The sequence below is a fragment of the Gavialis gangeticus genome, unplaced genomic scaffold (genome assembly GCF_001723915.1).
Source record: "Gavialis gangeticus isolate Ggan-Ray unplaced genomic scaffold, GavGan_comp1, whole genome shotgun sequence".
Lineage (NCBI taxonomy): Eukaryota > Metazoa > Chordata > Crocodylia > Gavialidae > Gavialis > Gavialis gangeticus.
Genome location: NW_017728992.1, coordinates 205507133 through 205517707, shown reverse-complemented (window position 1 = coordinate 205517707; position 10575 = coordinate 205507133). Strand labels below are relative to the sequence as shown.

Here is a 10575-nt window from a genome sequence, read left to right as displayed (position 1 = left end):
CTGCTCTCCATAATTGATATAAGGCTAACCTGCTGACTAGACCCCGTACTTCCTGCCTCTCTGCATTTCACCTTGGTATTTTCCTAGGATGCAACAGATAGTGAAAACTTTCATTAGAAGCAGCAGCTCATTGCTGATAACCTGACGTTGCTGCTGCAGTGCCACAGAGAGCTCGGCACTGCAGAAGGTCAAAGATCTCACTTCCTGGTCCAGACCATTTCTTGCAGTCCCCTTGGTGCCATGCATAGGAGTCACTGGGGCAAGGGTGTAACCTTTTTCTGTGTCTTGCTTGGTCCCTTCATAAATCAGGGCTGTGATGGTCCTTATATACCGTGGCAAGCTCGTGTGTTTGTGCTGGCTTCTGCAACACTCAGGAATTTCCAAGTTATTTTGGAGTTAGTTAGGCCTACCATATAGGACATGGGACTGCATGTAGAAAGGAGAGACACTGGGCTTTGTTTCTGCGTGTGTGACATGAGGCAACCCCCACTCTGTGCATCTCTTCCTGGTCCCACCCTATGCCCATTCTCTCCACTGGAGCTCTGATCTCTTTTTTAGGCATGGGTTGTTCCTCCCTCTTTGTTTGCAAAGTTTCTGGCACAGTTTGGCCCTGGTTTCAGCTGAGTCTGTATGCAGTGCTGCAATACCGATGCTGCAATAATAATTCTTCTTGTGATTGCAAAAGTTTTTTTTTTTATTTGAGTCAGACCTGCTAGTGGGAAAACTAACTTAGTTCAGGGTTTTACAGATTGATGTTTGAGTATGTGGGCATGCACATATATATGTAAATATCAGCAAGTGTATTTATTACAGCAACATTTAAAATAGGAAGGGAGTCGGCACGTGTAGTCAGATTCATCAAAGATATAGCAACACACTTGGCTATTTATGCCTCAGTTTTGAATAAGTAGTAGATGCTCATATGCATTATTAACCAGAAGTAGGAATCGGGGTAGTTCTAAAGATCACTAATCAAAAGGATATAGGTGATATGTTGGTGACTAATGGATATGGCTGTTTATTTTTATTTCCCAATTAGGTCCGTTAAAAATTGTTCTTAATGGCATTTGCAAGCAATCTTGGCATGCTCAGGAGTCCTCTGGCTTTCAACCTCTTATTCTGCAGTCTATGTGCTTGAAGATATAATATTTGCCACGAGTAGCTGCGACATGCTGTATCATGTTTTAAAAGCTTAACTGTGTCATAGTTAATTGAGAGACAGAATCTAATGGAAGATTTCTATGTCTGTCACAGCAGGGGACACTTTCTCTCACTGCTCCATTGTGGCTGTAAGGGGATTGTGCTTCTGGAGGTACCAGCATGTGGATAAGTGGTACAGCTATCTCATGGATGGACCTAGAGTTTTGAAAAGGAGGGTGTGGATGATGTGGTGCATCTTCTCATATAACACAGCCCACATTTTCCTCCCGTTAAAATAAATTACCTGCTTTACTAATATGCTACGGGCTTAGAACTATATTATCCTATTTAAAATTGAAGAAAAAGCAAATGCAACTTTTTTGGAATTTGCATTAATTTGCTGTTACATATTGAAAAACAAACTAGGCACAAAAAAAATCAAAATGTTTCATTAGTCCTGTAGTCATTAGAGTTAAATGTACGTCTTTTTCAGATTCGTGAAACAAAGTCTAGGCTTCTTGAGTATCTTGGCAATGCATCCGGTGCTTCACTGAAAGTTATTTCCATACCCGAGTTGGTATTTACTTGAGATAATGTTTTTAGCTACAGTTAAAAATAATCTTCAGGGCTGTGAAATAGGAGCTAAATTACCAGGAGCAGCTATCAGGCAGCAGAACTGTCAAAGAAAGGATAGCTTGATTGAACATCAAGATTATTAAAAAGGAGTGAAGTTTGTTAATACTGTGGAAAGTGTTTCAAAGCAATCGAGTAGATTAAAATGAGCCATGCAGTCAGTTGACTCCCTCAGCCCTGCCTGAATAAAAATGCCACCGCCCCTCCCAGGCAATTGGTGTCAAAGTTTGGGTGCAGCAGAAATCAAAACAGGGTGCAGCAGCACCGTGGCACCCGCCTGTCTCTGCCCCTGAACTGTGGTCCTGCTCTTTAGTGCTATCCCCTCTATTCACTGGAAAGTAGCTGAGAGTTATAGTGAGCAGCATTTAGGGCTTAAGCCAGGGGAATGATGGGGGCAGATCCAGGGAGGAGGTGCAGTGATGAAGTTACAGCCCCCTTTGATTCCTGGCTCATTATCATCCCCCTGATTCCTGCTGATGTCTCTGCATTCAATAGGTGTTAACAACCCTCTCTCCTTTTTAATGGCCTTCATGGTCCACTATTCAAACTGTCCTTTCTTCTGCAATGTTGCTGTCTGTTAGCAGTTCTTGGTGCTGTCTCTCTTTATTTCACAGCCCTGCAGACCTTTTTTTAGCTCTAGCTAAAAATCTTAACTCGGATGTAGTAATATTTACTCAGGGGTAGAAATGACTGACAGTGGAAGTGTTGGAGACACTATCAGAAATCTCAAGAAGGCTAGATTTTGTTTTATGCACCTGCATGAGAGACTTGCATTCAACTATGATGACTAAAAGTCTAGTGGCACAATATCTTTTGAATCTTGTCTCTTTTTTGCCTTGTTTGTTGTGCATGCTTTTACATTTATAATCTAGCAAACAAGTGCACATTCCAGTAGTTGCATTTGTTTTCGCTTTGATCTTAACTTAAATACAATGCCAGTTTCCTAGCATATTAGCAATGCATGTAGTTTCTCTTTAACTGGAGACAAAATATGCGTTTTGTTGTATATGATGATGTGCTACACCATCTGCACCCCCCTTCTCTAAATCCTGGATCTTCCCATGGGAGTGGTTCATGTGCTTAAAATCAGTGGTTCTCAACTAGGGTGTCTCCAGATGCAAAGTATGAGGAGATGAACTAAGTAGATTAGCCAAACTTGGGTTTGTCCATCCTGGATGATCCCACACCCATGCTGTCCAGCTCCCTCGTCTCCCCCTCACGGAGGGAGATCATGCTGGTGGGTGCTGCTCCTTGGTGATTAATTTGCTCATCTTTAAACTGAGGACTGCACACCCTCACCGCACAGAAGAGCTCCAAATAATTACCTTTGGGGAGTTTGTTCTCCCTGCAAAAGCTTATTTTGCTTCCTTTTGAGCAGAGTAGTCCATGAAACATCCCCCAAAGTGTAGGGGCTCTTGCTGGAACCACAATTCAAAGGGCTGTGAGTAGTTTGGTACATCTCTGACAGTAACAAGTATGTTGTGTTTTTCTTTCCCCAGCACTAAATAAGTTACGTTTTGCATTTCAGGTTGTAGAAGAATCTCGTCTAACGGGGAGGAGAGGACGTGAGCAATTGGTAAATCACCTCTACAGGCCCTTTTAGGTAAGGGGGAAGGATCTTGTTGACAGTTGGCGATTGTGATCTGGGAGGGAAGTCCTGGACCTTGCAAAGGCTGGAACACCTTGCATGGTTTCCATGGTGGATGGCATTGTTTCTGGTTCTTCATCACTGATAATTTTAGAAACTGCTCTCTCTCTTGGGTTCATAGTCGGCTAAATGGGGTTTGGATCTTGCAAGATATCAGTCTGCTTTTCCTTTCCAAGCCTTCCAGGAAGACACTCCATTCATTATTTGCATCCTGTCTTCAAACTGCCAGGTCATGTTAATTTAAAGGCGTTAGGCAGTGTCTGCACTAATGTGATCTGAAACATAGGCAACCGTCGATCCTTCTGGATCATGGTATATGCCTGGGTGTTCACCAGGACCTTTGGCACATGTGCCTATGGAGGAGTGGAGGCTGCCCAGACCTTTCATCCCCACCTTTTTTGATCATTGAGACAGAATCCAGAGGTCAGACTGAGTTGGGACATTTGGTCCCTTGATGGCTATAGTTATACACGTGTCCGGAAATACCCAGCTCTCTCACATGGCAGGCAGGGATTCTACCACTGAACCACAATAGCCGGTGGTGATTTGAAATACTGCCTACCTAACTGTTTTAACAAGACACCTATTTACTTACTCAAGCATAGATGAGGGTGTGGCTGGTCTCCCACTTCTGCATCCTTGGTTTTTGTATCAACGGAGATCGAACGCTTCCTCCTACAGGTAGGTTTGGTGAGCTGCCCATAGATCATACATACCCTGCCCTTGCTTGTCACAGGTTTCATTGCGGACTTGATTAACTAGAGTGACTTCAAGAGTGACTTTATAGATGCGCATTTCCAAATACGTGGAGGGATTTGTAGTTGTTGTTAGTATGCTAGGCACTAGCAGTCTTTAGGGTGTCCCTGGAAGGGGCGAATTAGGGTGACTGCCCTGGGTCCCACAGTTTGGGGGGCCGTGCAGAGCTGAGCGGAGCAGCTGCGGTGACTCTGTACCGCCACCACTTGCTTTGAGTCTAAACACTTGCTGCCCCTGTCGCCACCACTGCCAGTGGTGGTGGCAGCTTCTTTGGGTCTGGGGCAGGGCCAGGCATGGGCTGATTTGCCCCAGGCCCCACACCCTGCTCAGGTTGGCTCTGGCAGTCTTATTACCACCCACTCCCAGCTCTGGATGTATATTGCTGATGCAGTATTTCTGTAGAGGCCAGTGTTTTGAAACTTGATTGCTTAAAGTTGGGTACCTGAAGTCCATGTTAGGTGCCTAAGGTCAAGCGAAGTCACCCAAGCTGACAAGAGTGCTGCGTGTTCAGTATCTCTGAGAATGTACAATTTGGGGCTCACTCTTGCACTTGTTGTCTTGCGGAAAGACACTCCTAGTCTTGTTGCCATGTGCAAAGTTTTGGCAATGTGGGCATAGCTCACCAGGCTGAAATGCAAGGTGGAACGTGAACAATGGTTTGTGCATAACATCTTCTGAGGCATGCCAGGATTTACAACTGTGGCACTGGCTGTCTCTCTGCCATTGTATTTGCCAGGTCCATACCACCGAGGTTGGCTGTACAGGCAGTCCTCGACTTGCAACATTTCGAGTTGCAAGGAACGGCACTTACAACGTGCATAAATTGATGCCCTGTTTCGACTTGACGATGCTTGATCCAACGCGATGCTTGATCCGTTCTCATCTCTCTGGAGAACATCTGTCCAAACTTCCTTGGACACTTTTTCTTTCAGACAAGACTCCACAAAAACCTGCAGCCAAGACCTCCTGAGAAGATTCCAGCCAAGAGCCCTTCAAAAAGTTCAGCAAAGTCAACTGAAAGTTGTCCTTCCAAGTCAATATGATTGCTATTTACAGTATAAATACATTATGTAGCTATATTACTCATCTATAATTGAGTACAAAATTCTGGGTTATTTTTGGTGAAAATAGGGGGTCGGGCCTTGGTTCAGGAACCAATCCCCCATTTATAACATTGTTTCCTATGGGAAAGTTGGTTCCGAGTAGCAACGTTTCAACTTAAGATGTGGTTTTCAGGAACCAGTTGTGTCATAAGTCCGAGGACTGCCTGTATTTTGGGGGCCCCTGTAGTGTCCCAGTTACTCTCCTGGGAATTGGATGAGAGTGCCCGAGTTACCTCCCTGAGGATGTGCCATCTGTTTCACCAGCAGATTTCACAAGTGACTAGCTCTGTTCTCGGCCAAGAGAGCAGAAGCAAAGCTCCATTCACCGTGCACATAACTTTTCCTATAATCGCTCTTCTGTTCTCCCTCGCTTGAATCATTCCTTAACATGGAGTTGTAGGAGTCAGCCACTGATTTACATGGATGCCTTTTTCATTAAGTTGCTTGTGATAGTGGCTGTGTTTTTCAGCCCGAGCTCCCATAACTTCGGCATTGGCAGTGGGGAGAGCAGAGTTTTGAATGGCTGGTTTTGCGATCTGAAACTGGGCATAATTTTATTGTAAATTATTTATTCACTTTTCTGACTGAAGAGTTTGTGCTCTGAAAAAAAAAATAGTGTTCTGCTGCCCTCAGTTTGGAGCCTTTTACCTTTTTTTCCTTAGAAAAAGTGTGTGGATGTGAGTGTGGTATGTGTGCATACTTTTGCTTTTCTTTTCCTGTTAAAGAGTGTGTGCATGTGTGTGTGTTTGCTTCAGTTTGTGGGTTCAACTTGGCTTGTTGCAGCTTCACAGCAGAGACATCTTTGACTCCTACCCTGGTATGTTGGGCTGTTTTAAAAATTGAACACTTACAGACGTGGAAACGTTAGCCGTATGGTTTTTTCTGTCCCATTTAAGGGAAGTTGAGACTCATACCTTCTATGTGGACAGATAATTTCAATCTCCAGGGCTGTGCTAACACCAAGGTTACCTAAAAAATGAGATGTAGGAGACATTGGTATTCTGATGTGGTTTGTTTAGGTCTCAGAGTGAAAGGGCAGGCCCTTTTAAAGGGTATCATCACGTTATAAACCCTGTTGCGTTCTTGTTTCATTAGGAGCTACATCTGAAGAGGAGATCTACTTGATGGTGGTTTTTTCTGTCGGGTCTCTAACTTTCTGGTTCTGTGACTTGGTTTGAGACGTGATTTCCTTTGCGTGCTGGAGACTGGCCTTGAGTGGAGAACTGGGCACGGTTGAATGTGGCCTCGAGGAGTTATATAACCTGTGAGGTTAAACACTACTTTGCATTCTCTGTAGATGAGCACATTGCTTTTAATACAGGGTAAATTATTAATTTTCTCCCGCTCTTAAAAAAAATTAAAATACCTTATTCAGGAAGGTGTTGGACTCCCCACCTCTTGGTGTCTTTAAACCCTTATACTGTAGTTTCACCAGCACTTACAGGCTTACATCACTAGTCTGAATTTTGTGGCTTGGATTATACAGCAGATCATATTAGATAATTGCAGTGGTCTCCTCTGGTCTAAAAAGCCTATGGGGGGTGTCTATGGAGCTTGGATTGTGTGAAGGATTACTTGCTACCATCTGATGTGCTGATACGTACAGGCAGAGGCTGTCACATTTGTCGCAGTCACGTAGCATCCCATGTGCTGAGCCGTGCGGCTTACCCACCCCAATCTGTTCCCATTTCTGTGGTATCCGATCACATGTGGATTTACTGGAACGTGGATACTTTGCAGGGTTAGGTTTCTTCCTGGCCTGCACAAAGCAGGCCTTGTGAACAATGTGGGAGTTGTATGTAGCTGCTACGAACTGGGACTGACTGGATGCACCAGCTGTTTGCTATGGCGTTTACCTCTCCAAGCAGCTGTGTGAGACTGCTGGGGTGCTCCAGCGGATCAGGAGAGCAGAGCCCTTGGGAGTAAAAGCTGTAGCAGAGAGCTGAGCATCTGGTTTTCCATTTGCCAATGTGCTGAAATTTAAGCACGTTGTGAACCATCTAGGTATGACTGGGGGCTGGAGTAGATGACCGCTGGGGGTTCTTCCCAGCCCCACTTCTCTCTGATTCTGCAAAAAGTACCAGGGCTTGCAGCTTGCACGGTGCTGATGTACTCATGGTGGAAGCCGTGGTCTAGCTTCATCCAGCCGTTCACCATCCAGCGGCCACAGGACGTTGCAGATTTGCTGTTTGGAATGGGGGAGATGTTGCTCAAAGCCAAAAGGGCCAGGGTTTGCTTTCTGGCCATCACCGGACAGCCTTGCAGGAGGCAGTGGGCTTGACCTCCTGGCTGTTGCATGTCTTGGGGACGTATGTGCTTTAGAGCTTTGTCCTCCCTGCATCAGTCTGGGATGTCTGCCTGCTTAAAAACGCCTCTCGGAGCAAAATAAGGGTGAAAAGAATCAAGGCCGATCTCCGCTGAGGGCAGGGCTTCTGAATCTACACAACTGGCAAAATAATACATTCTAGTTGACAGTGTCCCGCTGAAATCCTACTGAGTCAGGTGTAGCTCTCCAAACTGCTGTCCTCATCCCACACAGCATCAGCACTGAGTAACCCCTAATAAACTGAGCATCGCTCTGCTTTGCAGGGGGACTGTAATGTTCTTCCACAGCTGAAGTGGACTGCACTTAACCTGTCGATAAGCTTCAGGGTTTGTTTCTGTAACTATGATATGTAGCCTGATGGAATAGTTTTCTGCTTGCTTCTGTTCTGACTGCTCGTTCCTCTTTGATGCTGAAGCATGCTGGCTCACAGTTCGTGCTTACTGCAGCATGCTAAAAATGTTGATGTTTTACAGAGCAGGATGAAGAAAATGGTAGAGATAACATCCCCGCATTGCCTCTCACCTCTTCGAAGCATGTTTCATGCTAGATCTTGTCATGATTGGGGGATGCTGGTAGGGGATATCTCTCAATAATTTCTCTTTCCTTAGGATCTCAGGTCTTTACATGCACTGGGGAAATAAAACTTATTTTGCCCTGCTTACTTGGTAGATGGAAAAATCTGAATTTTATAGAAAGGGTAGATGCCTTGGCCAGACTCCTACAGCGCAATCACCACACTTCCTTATTGTCATCATCCTGCCCATTGCTGATCCCCAGACCTGTTATTAGATAATTGTGCTTTGTCAGACTAGTCTAGTATTTCCCAACCTGCTGTGGGTTTGTGGTAGCTTTGCCAATATTGTGGTTCTTTACAGCACTGCTTGGGTTTTTTTTTTTTATATTGTTTAAATTTGTGATGCCACCAACTAGCTGAATTGAAAGGTATGCTATAGGTTCCACCCCACTGCATGCCATGCATGTAGTGCTGTCCCGTGTGTTTTCAAATTTGCATTGAAGATGACAAACTAATTCTCCCATCCACTGCCCCTCCCCTCCCCCAGGTAATTGCATCAAAAACCTCTGAAAAGATGCCCTTGTGTTTTGTGCATGGTGATCTGATGGAGGCAGAATTCCCATGCTGCTAGGACCTCCCATCACTATGCTCCAAATTTTACCCAGTCTTTAAAAAGGTGCTGCCATGAATTTACTTCCTTGAATCTCTCTTTACCATATATTTCTCTTTTCATTCTTTGACATCCTCTCAGAAGCTGGAAGCCACCACATCTCTCAAAGATGTGTAGAAGCAGCAAAGAGTGCTGGAGAGCATGGGGATGCCTGATTCTCAGTGGGGAGGGTGCTAAGCAGAAATGACCTCCCTGGTTATTCAGTGCTGCATGTGGTTTGAACTGGAGGGCTAAGTACAGACAGTCAAAAAGCCTGAAGCTGAATGGATTCAGTCTTTGCAGGTTAGTCTGAGATACAAAGGTTAAACTGAGAAACAGATGGACAGACATTCACTTTTGATTCAGGAAATGCAACCACATGCCTGCAGTGGCTTAGGCCAGAAGCTGGTGGGGTGCTAGAGCATGGCTCTTTGGCACACAGCCAGCATGGGCTGTGTGTTTACTTCCTCTTCCTGCTGCTCCCAGGGTCTCTGGGATTTACAGTCCAGACTCACAGCTGCAGGACTCTGCAGGGTTGCTCATCACTTCGTCTTCCTGCTTTCAGGTGCTGCTGGGATTTGGAGTCCACAGTTGCAGCCAGCAGTAAGTTTTTTTTTTTGGCAGGGCAGTTCTGTACTTGGGGGAAGGGAAGTTTTAACCCCCCCTCCCTGGCCCCATTTCGCAGCCGGGGTTTTCCTAGGCATGCAGTCCCTGCCCACCCCTCACTCCCAACCCTTCTGTGCTGGAGCAGACAGCTCAGCTCACCTCAGGGTTGGAAACCATGTTGGGATGCTGAGGGTCTCTGATTTACCTTGAACTAGGAAGGGGTCTGGGACAGGAGTTTCATAAACTGGCTTGACCCAAATCAGTTAAGTCTGATTCTACATTCAACCAGGTTCGTCTTAATGACTGCAACACACAAACCGTGGGCATGGGCCCAGCAAAGAGCACAACCCCCCAGATGCTCTCTGATAATGTAATGCCCCCAGGCTTACTGCACTGTAGTCAGCCCTCCGAAGCACAGGGTGGGCACCGGGTTGAAACTGGTTTATGTGCACGGAGCCTCTGTTCTGTTACAGGTTTAAAGCAGTTTCTGATGACTTAAACTGGTTTATGTGTAACTTCTGTCCCTAGCCCTCTGCCATTGGTGATGCTTCCCTGGGTTTACGTCCCATTTAAATGAGACATTAGTATCACATGGTGCTGATGTGGAAGGTCGCTTCCCCTGCGGGCAGTTGAATTCAGTGCAGGGAGAAGGGGTGGCTTGGCAACACAAGCCTTCCACCTCTGGGACCCACAGCTGGCCGTCATGACAGATATAGCGTCTACCCTGTGCTGGGCGTATTACACCATCAGAGCATCATGAGGGTTGTGCTCTTTGCTGGGCCTGTGCCCATGGTTTGTGTGTTGCCGTCATTAAGCTGGGGTGTGGATCTCTTGTGGTCACTAAAGATCACATGGTGCTTCTCGCACGAGTCTGTTCCCCCTCGTGGTCCAGCAGAGTTGCAGCTGGGCTCACTGCAGACAGCCAGCCTCTGTCTCCTCTGCCGTTTCAGCTGGGCGCACTGTTCTCTTCTTCTGTCCTGAATTGTCACAACACTGCTAACTGCTATTGCTGTTGCAGAGGGTGGCTGCATTGCAGGGGTTGCTGAAGTGTTTCCCGTGCATGGCACAGACCAGCCTGATGATGCAGCTGTCTCCCCTGGACAGGCGTGGGTCTATTTTATAGCATGCACAGGAATGAGATGCTCTAAAGGTAATATTGGTAATGAATTTTTTGGCTGATTCCCTCTAGCTTCCTTTCAG

The 10575-nt window shown here is 45.9% G+C and overlaps 1 protein-coding gene across 2 annotated transcripts in view; it reads left to right on the top strand.

The window, feature by feature from the left end:
* Window positions 1-10575, top strand: part of TSNARE1 (t-SNARE domain containing 1) — a 1046259-nt gene that overhangs the window by 111983 nt on the left and 923701 nt on the right. For both annotated transcript variants that reach the window (XM_019528236.1, XM_019528235.1), the window contains exon 2: window positions 3302-3376. The gene's annotated coding sequence lies outside the window, so the exon portion shown is untranslated. The remainder of the gene's footprint in view (window positions 1-3301; window positions 3377-10575) is intronic.